The sequence below is a fragment of the Myripristis murdjan genome, chromosome 3, assembly GCF_902150065.1.
Source record: "Myripristis murdjan chromosome 3, fMyrMur1.1, whole genome shotgun sequence".
NCBI classification, from domain to species: domain Eukaryota; kingdom Metazoa; phylum Chordata; class Actinopteri; order Holocentriformes; family Holocentridae; genus Myripristis; species Myripristis murdjan.
The window spans coordinates 46,685,129-46,696,788 of NC_043982.1; the positions used below are offsets into that span (position 1 = coordinate 46,685,129).

The 11,660-nt window shown below is 39.8% G+C and overlaps 1 long non-coding RNA gene across 1 annotated transcript; it reads left to right on the forward strand.

Moving 5' to 3' along the window:
* The first annotated feature begins 4,240 nt into the window (after positions 1 to 4,240).
* On the forward strand, positions 4,241 to 5,057 carry LOC115356960 (uncharacterized). The gene is made up of 3 exons (XR_003928053.1): positions 4,241 to 4,352; positions 4,548 to 4,659; positions 4,943 to 5,057. It is a non-coding gene; the product is annotated as an uncharacterized LOC115356960 (long non-coding RNA).
* The last annotated feature ends 6,603 nt before the right edge of the window (positions 5,058 to 11,660 follow it).

Sequence of the window (11,660 nt, forward strand, 5' to 3'; positions counted from 1 at the left end):
AGAAATCCCATTGGTGGAAAGTTTTGAAAATCACCTATTTATGACCACATATTACCAAAAAACACTGTTTTTAACACACAGGGGAAAGGGGTTCAACATTTTACTTTCAGATATCACTATAAAAATTCACAAGATGATTACACACACAAAGACAAGAAAAAAAGTCAATTACAAGTTCTTTGAATTATTCTGTTTACACATGCATATCACACATTACTATATATAAAGTAACCTTGAATTAAAAGGTTACTATATATATAGTAACCTTTTAATTCACTGTTCATCTGTTCTGGCATTTATTCCTTATTTTCCTTATTAGCACATATCAAATCAGATAATGTGTGATAATTCCTGAGGAGCCCTTTTCAAACCTTCAGCTCTACTTCATGCTTCAAGACCGCTCAGGCTCCTGGAAGTTTGCTATTTTCTCTTAAATCTCTTCATATTTTGGGACACTGCTACTGTCACAACCATAACATGTCAACACCGTCACTTCTGTATAAAAATATTAGTTTAGATTATGGAATAAATGTATACTTTTTAAGAAGAGGTCTGATGCAGGTAGCAACAGGGCGGAAACAAGCTGGCTAATGTGAACAACTCCTGCTGATCATGTGAAAGAGCAGGTTTTTGTCTCCACCGTCAGACGTCACCACCGTCAGGTTTTCTGTGTGACGGTGATGACTGAAGTCTGAAAAATGCTTATAACAGTGCTCAGGATTCTTATTTTTTGTACCAAATAGTTAAATAAAGTTGTTAAGCAAGAAGCCATTGACTTGAGTGGTATAAATTTTGGAAATGTATGTTTTAATGAGGCGACTGTCACCACCGTCAGATTAGTGTCACCACCGTCAGAGGCAGTTATATTGGTTTTAAATGAATATGCTTACAATATGTCTCTTTGGTGCTGTTGAATTATTAAAGTAATAGTCTCTTTTAATACAAAAATATGTTTTTCAAATTAAAAAAAAAAAAAACATTACGTTGATGGTGTTGACAAAAACAAAGTAGCCTAATAACTGGAAAAACCTATTTTATGAAAAAAATGTAAAATGAGGAGGTTGCACCGGTACATTGCTGAACAGCCAAGACCTTGGCCTGTAATGATAAACCTTCAGATTTTGTCATTTAACTCACTTTTTTTTTTCCAAAATTAAAACCTGTTTTATCCAAATTCCCAAGAATCAGTGACCTCACACACCTCACACACCACTGTGGGTCACACACCTCACACACCTCACACACACACTCACACACACACCCCTCTGTGGTGGCCTGTTGTTTTTTCAGTTCCTGCTGATTCTCAGGGTCGATCCTCAGCGTTCATCAATAGTCAGTATAATGTGGAACCCAGTCAGGCTCCGCCCCTCTGTCTGACAGACAGCAGGACAGCAGCGAGTGGGCGGGGCCTTGTGACTGAACTGCTCTCAGTTTAAATAAAGTTTCAGTGCATTCAAACACAGCAGCCCTGATCAGAGGTCACAGGGGTCAAACACACACACAGGACTGAGGCTTTGATCAGCATTTGGAAACAAAATGTTGTTAGCACTGTTAGCACTGTTAGTGTTGTTAGCACTGTTAGTGTTGTTAGCACTGTTAGCATTGATAGTGTTGTTAGCACTGTTGGCATTGATAGTGTTGTTAGCACTGTTAGCATTTATAGTGTTGTTAGCACTGTTAGTGTTGTTAGCACTGTTAGCATTGTTTGCACTGGTAGTGTTGTTAGCACTGTTAGTGTTGTTAGCACTGTTAGCATTGTTTGCACTGGTAGTGTTGTTAGCACTGTTAGCATTTGTTAGTGTTGTTAGCACTGTTAGCATTGTTAGCACTGTTAGTGTTTTTGGTGTTGTTAGTGTTGTTAGCATTGTTAGCACTGTTAGTGTTGTTAGTGTTGTTAGCACTGTTAGCATTGTTAGCACTGTTAGTGTTGTTAGTATTGTTAGCACTGTTAGCATGTTGTTAACACCATAGAATAAACAAACAACATGGTGACAACTTGTATTGATTGATTGATTGATTGGTTTTCATTAGTGTGTCATGCACACAGGTGCCCAGCCCATAAAGGCTTACAGGACACAACCACATAGAAAAACAAACAATAGTCAGAATCATCAGACGTCAAAAATCAAATATCCTGAAAAACACGCCTAGCAAACAGGTAATGAGGTCACACGCATTTTTTATAAACCTCGCTAAAGCAAATACATCTTTCCTGAATAACCATTCTAGTTTATTTTCATCATTTAGCCAAAACAACTCAGGTTTAACATTCTGCACTTTTTGAAGAAGAGACTGCCTCTCTTCATTATCCAGAGGACGATGGAACACAAAATGCATTTCATCTTCTGTCACCTTTAAATTACATGATGAACAAGTTCTCTCTTCCTCTGGAATGGAGTTGAATCTACCCGTTTCTAATGCCAGGGGGAGAATCCCAGCCCTCACCTGGGCACACAGGGACCTTTTACCTCTGTCCAGGGAAAGGGTTCCATATGGTTCTGGGCAGTAAACATTTTTTAGTTGGCAATAAGTTCTGAGTTTTGGTTTAAACCATATGTCATTAGCCCATTTTTCTTTGTATGCCAGGAATAACTTATGCATCGCAAAATTAACATTATATTGCAGACTGTTAGTAAAGATGTGTTGTTGATCTATCTCACTAAAAATAGCAGACAGTTCACAGCACCAAGGATATTTATTGGCTTTATCCCAGTTAAAGACTTTTTTGGCAGTTCTTTCCTCTGGCATAGAAGACAAACGATTCCATAGCCTAATCATTTCCCCTTTCTGCTTTATCAGACATGGAACCCATCCCATGTCACCCTGGAGAGCCAGAACAGGAGGAAATTTCTGCACCCCCAAAAAGTAGCGTATATCTGGGTTTTGAATAGCATTACCCCTGGGTGAGTCCTCACTTCCCCATATTCCTGCTGCATATAAGAGAAGCGGGGTGACACAGGCATCATAGAGCTTTGAAAAGGGAGCAGATCCCAGATCCTTGCACTTCTTCATTTTACTCACAATCGAACCTAGAGCTCTACCTGCTGTATCTGCGAGGGGGTTAATCCCTTCTTCCCATTTTAGATGTTCCTCCAAAATGAAGCCAAGGTACTTATAAGTCCTGGTGTAACATATTGGCTTAACTCCCACATAAAAATGAACGGAGCTTCTATTTACACCCCTTTTTCTGAAATGTGTAACTTGGGTTTTCCCTTGGTTCCCTTGGTTTATATTGCTCTTTGGTACTTATTATCTGTATATACTGTTTATAGTGTAAATTATACTTCATATCTTGCTATCCACTTTGCTGCTGTAATACGTGAAATTTCCCCACCGTGGGACTAATAAAGGAATATCTTATCTTATCTTATCTTGGTTTACTGACATTCTCCATTTCCGACACCAGTTATTAACAATATCTAACAGGGACTGGAACTCTTCCTCCCTCTCTGCCAGGATAACTGTGTCATCCACATACAGAAGTCAATTTAATTTCAAGTCCCCAATCTGCACCCCAGTCTCTTCATTTTTAATTTGTCGGGCTAGATCATTAACAAACAAGGAGCAGAGGGGAGGGGAGAGAACGTCTCCCTGTTTGACTCCCATTAGAAACCCATCCTGTCCTCAGATCATCCACCTGAACACATGCCACTGTTTTTTTGTCTAATGCTTTAACCGTTTGATAAAATAACCCGTCCACGCCCACTGTCATAAGTTTATACTCCAACAAGTCTCTATTGACACAGTCAAAGGCTTTCTGAAAATCAGTGAAACAAACAAAAGTAGACTTCCCTTCAAATATTCTGTTTTTAATAACAGTGGAGGAACAGAATGGATTTAGGAAGCATAGATCCTGTCTAGATCATATTTAAACTCTGAGTACTAAAATATTTCCATCCTCTAAGTATTGAGACAGTCTGGTGTTTAAAATATTAGAAAATCATTTGTAAACTTTACTCAAAAGACTGACTCCTCTATATTTTGAGTTGACTTTGGAATTGGTTTAATTTGAATAAGAGCTTTGTACCATTCAGAGGGAATAATCCCAGATTTAAAGCAGTCTGAAGGAGACAGGTAAGGAACTGGAGCAGTTCAGGTGACCTCAACCCTTCATTAGAGACCCTCAATGCCACGAGCTTTTTTCAGTTTAGCTCATTCAGCTGCTTTCTGCACCTCCTCACATCTTAGATCATTTAAGAAGCATTTAAGAATTGATTGATTTTATTGTGAAATTCTGCTTCTCTGATTGATTTCCTGATCGATCGGTGATCGGTGTGATCAGAGCCGAAGCCCTTCATCGACGTCTCCATCATCACCCGCTTCAACGAGCACAGCCAGGTCACACAGTTCAAGTGAGTGCACACACACACACACACACACGCACACACACACAGTCACACACACGCACACACACACACACACACACACTGTTTAGGTTTGAAATAACTGTTTCCCAGCTGACAGGGGACTCTGGTGTGTGTGTGTGTGTGTGTGTGTGTGTGTGTGTGTGTGTGTGTGTGTGTGTGTGTGTGTGTGTGTGTGTGCAGGTACTTCATGGCTCTGGTGCAGGAGATGGCAGTGAAGATTGATCAGGGTTTTCTTGGAGCCATTTTGGCTGTTTTCACACCAGCCGCCGACCCGCAGGACGACAGACAGAGGGTACACACACACACACACACACACACACACACACACACACACACACACACACACACACACACGGCAAACGTGTGTGTGTGTATGGGGGAAGAAAGCGAGTCCCTCAGTGAAAATCATTGGTGTTCAGGTGAAGCCTGGAGTTACAGGTGAGCTGACTGCAGGGTCGGGTTAGGGAAACATGACTCTGTGTGTGTGTGTGTGTGTGTGTGTGTGTGTGTGTGTGTGTGTGTGTGTGTGTGTGTGTGTCTGTGTGTGTGTGTGTCTGTGTGTGTGTGTGTGTCAGACTAAGCTGATAGAGAAGGACCTGCAGATGCTGCAGGCGGAGCTGATGGAGGCGTCGCTGACCGACACGTCAGGCCTGAGCTTCTTCGAGCACTTCCACATCTCCCCCATCAAGGTAACACACACACACACACACACACACACACACACACACATTTTAATCATTTATTTACGCCCACATTAGTAACAATATATGCAGGGACATAAACACTGAGGGCACAGACCAAAGACACACAGGCACATGATGGACAGTGTCTTTTGCCTACAAAGCAGATCAGTCACAGGTACAGGTAACAGCAGTACAGGTAACAGCAGTACAGGTAACAGCAGGACAGGTAACAACAGGACAGGTAACAGTACAGGTAACAGCAGTACAGGTAACAGTACAGGTAACAGCAGTACAGGTAACAGCAGTACAGGTAACAGCAGGACAGGTAACAACAGGACAGGTAACAGTACAGGTAACAGCAGTACAGGTAACAGTACAGGTAACAGCAGTACAGGTAACAGCAGCAGGACAGGTAACAACAGTACAGGTAACAGCAGTACAGGTAACAGTACAGGTAACAGCAGTACAGGTAACAGCAGTACAGGTAACAGTACAGGTAACAGCAGCAGGACAGGTAACAACAGTACAGGTAACAGCAGTACAGGTAACAGTACAGGTAACAGCAGTACAGGTAACAGTACAGGTAACAGCAGTACAGGTAACAGCAGTACAGGTAACAACAGTACAGGTAACAGCAGTACAGGTAACAGTACAGGTAACAGCAGTACAGGTAACAGTACAGGTAACAGCAGTACAGGTAACAGCAGTACAGGTAACAACAGGACAGGTAACAGCAGTACAGGTAACAGCAGTACTGAAGTACCTGAAGCCCAGCTCTGAGCACGTGGTCCAGATAAGTTGTCAGTTCATCTCCAAACTGCGCTTTTAAAATCCATTTCATACTGTAAATATGAGTATTATAGCTTAATAACTGCCAGGTCATGTGACCTATTGGGTCAAAATCAGTGTGGAACAGTAGAGCTACACTTGGTGTATAATGCACACCTCTTTTTTGATCATTTTTACACTTCTCATATTTTCAAAATGAAATTTTAATACAGTTAACACATACGCTTTATTTTGAAAACCGGAAGTTTTCACACATTCTTTTATGTTAGCGCTGACTTTCACAGCTCCCGCCGTGTATTTGCCCTAAAGTCTGTAGTAGGGGAGCACTTAAAATGTTGGAGCGGCTGGCTTGACTACTCCAAAACGAGAGACGGCTGACGTGACCGCAGTGAGAAACCACCTGTCAATACAAAATCTCGTCATCACAACCTCATAAACAGAGTGACATTCTTGACACAGCCATGATGTAAAAAGTGGTTATTAATAGAGGTTGTGTGGCTCACCTTGTGATAGGTGCTGATAGATTCTGGAGGTCTGAAAGACTCGGGGGTCATGGACTGAGCCAGGCCACTTTGCCACAACATTGCTGATCAGACAGTCAGCATTGCAGACCATCTGAAATTATAAGATGAAGACTATTAAACCAATCAACGTACATCACAAGCAGTGTACAGTGTTCATTAATTGACGATATTAAAAAGTTTATTGTTCTCTTGAAAAAATTTGATTTTGGGCGTGGTAACATCTGGCCATCATCAGCTGATCTAGTCAAGTGAGAATGAACCTGGTCACACCGAACAATTTGTTTATATAAGAAAATGGGCAGAAAAGAAAACAGCATTTCTGAAGAATTGAGTTTCATTAAAAACCAGCCTTTTCTCTGCCGTTACCCCTGAGAGTTGATGGTGCATGCTGACAGCGTTTGTTCTCATGGGACAAGGCAACACTAACCTGGCAGCTCTGTTTTGGGCAGTTTGTAATTTCTTTATTTGAACTTTAGATGCAGATGACCATACAGGTGCACAATAATCCAGGTGACATAAAATTAAAGATTTAGCCACCTGTCCCACAAGGTGTGTAGGGACATAAGACAGACATTTCCTCACCATGGAGATACCACAAAAGCTGACTGTCTATTCTTGTAATTTGACTTTATCTACCTGTTCTATAGGTTCCCCCGCCAAGTTCAGACTCATTTTTGGTGTAGATGACAATTCATGATTTGACCCCAAGATAATTGATTTAGTTTTTGAGATGTTTAGCACCAATGTATTTAGTTTTCTCCAAACAAATACCCTATTTAACTCCGCTGATAAAACATTGTTCAGTTCACTGACAGTATTAGCAGCATAATATACTGTGGAATCATCAACATACATTTGTACAGTTGCTTTATGCAAAACTGATGGTAAATCATGTGTGAATATTGCATATAAGAGTGGTCCCAGGCAGCTCCCTTGTGGGACCCCACAGTCCAAGACCTTTGAGTGAGACCAGTTGCCAGTGTAATAAACCCTCTGCGTCCCACCTGTGAGATAACTTTTCATAAATTGGATGGTGGTTGGTCTGAATCCATAACATTCTAGTTTGCCAATGAGTAGATTGTGATCTATGACATCAAATGCCGCACTAAAATCCAGTAATACTGCACCAGTCATCTTTGATTATTATTATCCATATCCTTCAGCCAGTCATCTGTCATTATTGTAAGGGCGGAACAAGTTGAATGGTTATGTCTGTAAGCATGTTGGAACTCAGTGTCCAAGCCATTACTATCAAAATAATCCTGTATTTGCGAATGCACTATTCTCTCCATCAGTTTACTGAGAACTGGGAGAAGAGTTAAAGGCCTACTGTTCTTCCCAGTGAGTGCTAGTCTGCCATCTTTAGGTATGGGAATAATTTTACCCCTTCTCCAGATAGTGGGAAAAACTCCCTTCATTAAACATGCATTTAATATATGACATAACGGTTCATAAACACAGTCAGCTGCCAGAGCAAGTCCTTTACTGTCCAGCATGTCAGTGCCCACTGAACTGTGTTCAGGCAGGGACTTCAACAACGTCCTGACTTCCTGCTCCTCCACATTATTAAACTGGAACGTGCAACTCTTGTCCAACATCACATTGTTTTTTTATAAGTTTTAGATAATCAGAATCAAATTCACTATTGTCCATGTTTTGCCTTAGCTCATTGACCTTATTATGAAGAAGTCATTAAAATAATTTGCTGTATCAGGTGGTTTAGTCAGAAGAAGCCCTGCCAGTTGTCCGTCTCCCCATTATTTCATTAAGGGTTTTCCAGAGCTCTTTGCCACCCTGCTTTACAGCATTTATTCTTTGCATGTAATATTCTTTTTTCATTGACCTATTCAGTTTCGTAACCTGATTTCTCAGTTGACTGTACTCGAATCTGTCCTCCACTTGTCCTGATATTACTACTGTAGATTTGGCTTCATCTCTTTCTGTCATGAGGCTCTTAAGAGTCTCATTTAGCCATGGAGCTGGTCTTGCTTTTACAGTACACTTTCTCATAGGGGCATGCTTATCAACAATCTTCATGAAGCTCTCCATAAAGATATTTAGGGAGGCCTCAGGCTCTTCAGCAGCATACACACCAGTCCAGTCAATATTACTAACATCTGACAAAAAACATTCCAGAATGAATTTCTTAAACATCCTTTTATGCACTATATTGACCTTATATTATGGTCACTAAAACCCACAGATCAAGTAACTGGTTTTAGTGCAGTATTCAGGAATATTTGTATAAATATGATCTAGGCAAGTGGCAGAGGTATGGCCAGCGCTGTTAGTAAAAACTCTGGTTGGTTGACAGATTACAAGCATTTATTAATGACACTATCTCTTGTTTCATTGGACATTGTTTCACAAACCAGTCTATGTTCATATCCCCAAAGTAAAAAAATATCACTGTTCACATCTGAAACTCTGTCAGTTATACATAAATCATCGAGGTATTGCACATCAGTCCCAGGAGGTCTATAGCAGCAGCCTATCAGCTCCGGCTTAAGGTTAGGAAGATGCACTTTGACCCATAGAGATTCTAAACTATCTGAGATAAACTCAGAGCACAGTTTAGCCAGAAAGTTATTTCTAATATATAATGCTCTGCCACCCCCATGTTTATTCCTGTCCCTTCTAAAAAAGTCATGTTCACCTGAACATTAATGCTGTGAAAGGAATTCTTATTCACAAAACCCACCTGATGAGCACCTGAGGGGGATTTTATCTTGATGTGCATGCAGAGGAGCATGGAGCATGAGGGGCAAATATAAAGATAATTTGAAGGGAAATTCAATTAAGTCAGTGAGCTCATCTATTTATCAGTGTTATACAGTCTGATGGAGTTACATTTACACAATTTCACTCACATCTGCAGTCAATTTCACTTACAACTATGTTTTCAGACTATTTGGATTGTAATTGTGATGGTTTCTGCAGTACTTTGCCACGCTTTCTCTCGTTGTTTATAGCAGGGGCCGTGTTGTCCTTCTTTTTTATTTGATCCTTCACCTCCTCGTAAGCCTCCATGAGGATTTCTGCCTCCGACGGGCTCTGATGAGCTCTGCAGTGTCCTCCATCATGTCTTTCAAATGTCATTAGACTGCAATCAAATTCCTAACATGTGGAAATCTTCCACTGTTACTCCAATCCGAAAAATATCTAACCCTGAAACACTAAATGATTTCAGGCCTGTCGCATTAACATCATTAATAATGAAAATCTTTGAGAGAATCGTTAAAGGCCTGGTCACGTCTTCTATAGAGGGACTTGATCCTTTACAGTTTGCCTATCAGACAGGGAGAGGAGTAGAGGACGCAAAGCTCTTCATTCTTAATAACCTCTATAAACTTCTTGAGAAGCCACAAGCCCATGCCAGGCTTCTGTTTCATGATTTTTCATCGGCATTTACAGTTTTTTTTTTTTTGATTGCTTGAACTCATTTTGCAAATGCTTTGCTCACTGTGCCAAAACTCTAAACACAACGCAAATGAGACACAACACCTGGAAATAAACCAATCACATTTATGGCAAACTGAAACTCAGTCATCAAAACTTCAAAATCCTGTGTCAAAATGTAACTCTGATGACAAAAGGAAACACATTTCCATCATATGAACACACTTTCACATCAGCAGCAACACAATAACACACTGAACACAAAACACTGCACTTTTTACTGCTTTTCATTTATTTCTTCAAAAAGAATTCTGCAAAGCTCAAAATAGAAATTAAGCACATTTTTCATAGTAACAGCTGTTTCCAAAATAACCAAAAAATAAAAATAAATAAGAAAGGTGTCAACTCAAAACTGAATACAGTATAGAGTATATTGTACTTTACAGTACAGTTTTTTCAATCACTTTTTCCAGTATAATGGAACTGGGATCCACTTTGTCGTCATCTTCACCTCCAAACCACAGCAGAGGTTTTCTTTTGCAAATGTGTTCATACCTTTTCATTGGATTCACACATTTTTCACACTCTTTTGCACCTGCATCTCTATGAAATCACTAGTGCACCTGCATCACTACCCGTTCCACCATTCACCAATCAATCAGGATGCACCTACAAAAAAGGGACCTATAAATTGTATTCTGTATTTTTTTTTTTTTCAGCTCCTTTGAGTTTTTCTGTGTAATACTGTATGTGAATTACAGTATTTCAGTTTTTGCCATCAATACAGTAAAAGTTTCACTTCAAAGTCTCTCTGAGTTTGGATGCAGGTCTTTACTGTAAGTTCACATTTGAATGTGCAGCTCACAGGAGAGCCTTGTTCAAACTGACAGCTGTATTTTGTATTCTGCCGTCAGCTGTGTTACAGTACAGTAGAGCTGATTGAAGGAATCTACTCATTTGGGTATAAGTTGAGTTGTTTGAGGGAAATATTGGCTTTTGCTACTTGCTTTACAATATGTAATGATGTAAATCATCAAAAAAATATGACTGCAATCCACACAGGAGAAAGTAAAGTGGATTTTGTTGTATTGTTTTATTTGTGAAAACTTCTGCTGTGGTTTGGAGGTGAAGATGATGACAAAGTGAATCCCAGTTCCATTATACTGGAATAAAGTAATTGAAAAAAACAAACAAAAAAAAAAAAAAACTGTAGTGTAAAGTACAATATACTCTATACTGTATTCAGTTTTGAGTTGACACCTTTCTTATTTATTTTCATTTTTTGGTTATTTTGGAAACAACTGTTACTGTGAAAAATGTGCTTAATTTCTATTTTGAGCTTTGCAGAATTCTTTTTTGAAGAAATAAATGAAAAGCAGTAAAAAGTGCAGTGTTTTGTGTTCAGTGTGTTATTGTGTTGCTGCTGATGTGAAAGTGTGCTCATATGATGGAAATGTGTTTCCTTTTGTCATCAGAGTTACATTTTGACAAAGGATTTTGAAGTTTTGATGACTGAGTTTCAGTTTGCCATGAATGTGAATGGTTTATTTCCAGGTGTTGTGTCTTATATGCGATAGAGAGTCTCAGTTACAGTTTTTCTCAGTTGCTAAAACACTAAACCCTGTTGTCTGAACCAAATGCTCCATTGCCTGAACCCACTGATTGAATCAGTCACTCTTTTGGCAAAACCATAAGCACTTTTCACCTGTTTAGACACAACTTACCAACACATTTTCATTGGGATGCACCTGTGCTGCATCATGGTGAGCACTGGTGGCAAAAGTCAAACACAAGTAAAGCACTGGTGTCACTGGTTGAGCACAACAACTCAAAATTGATCACACTTGTGGCTCATGATGTGAGGGAACATATATAAGCCAGTTCAGAGAGCACTGCTG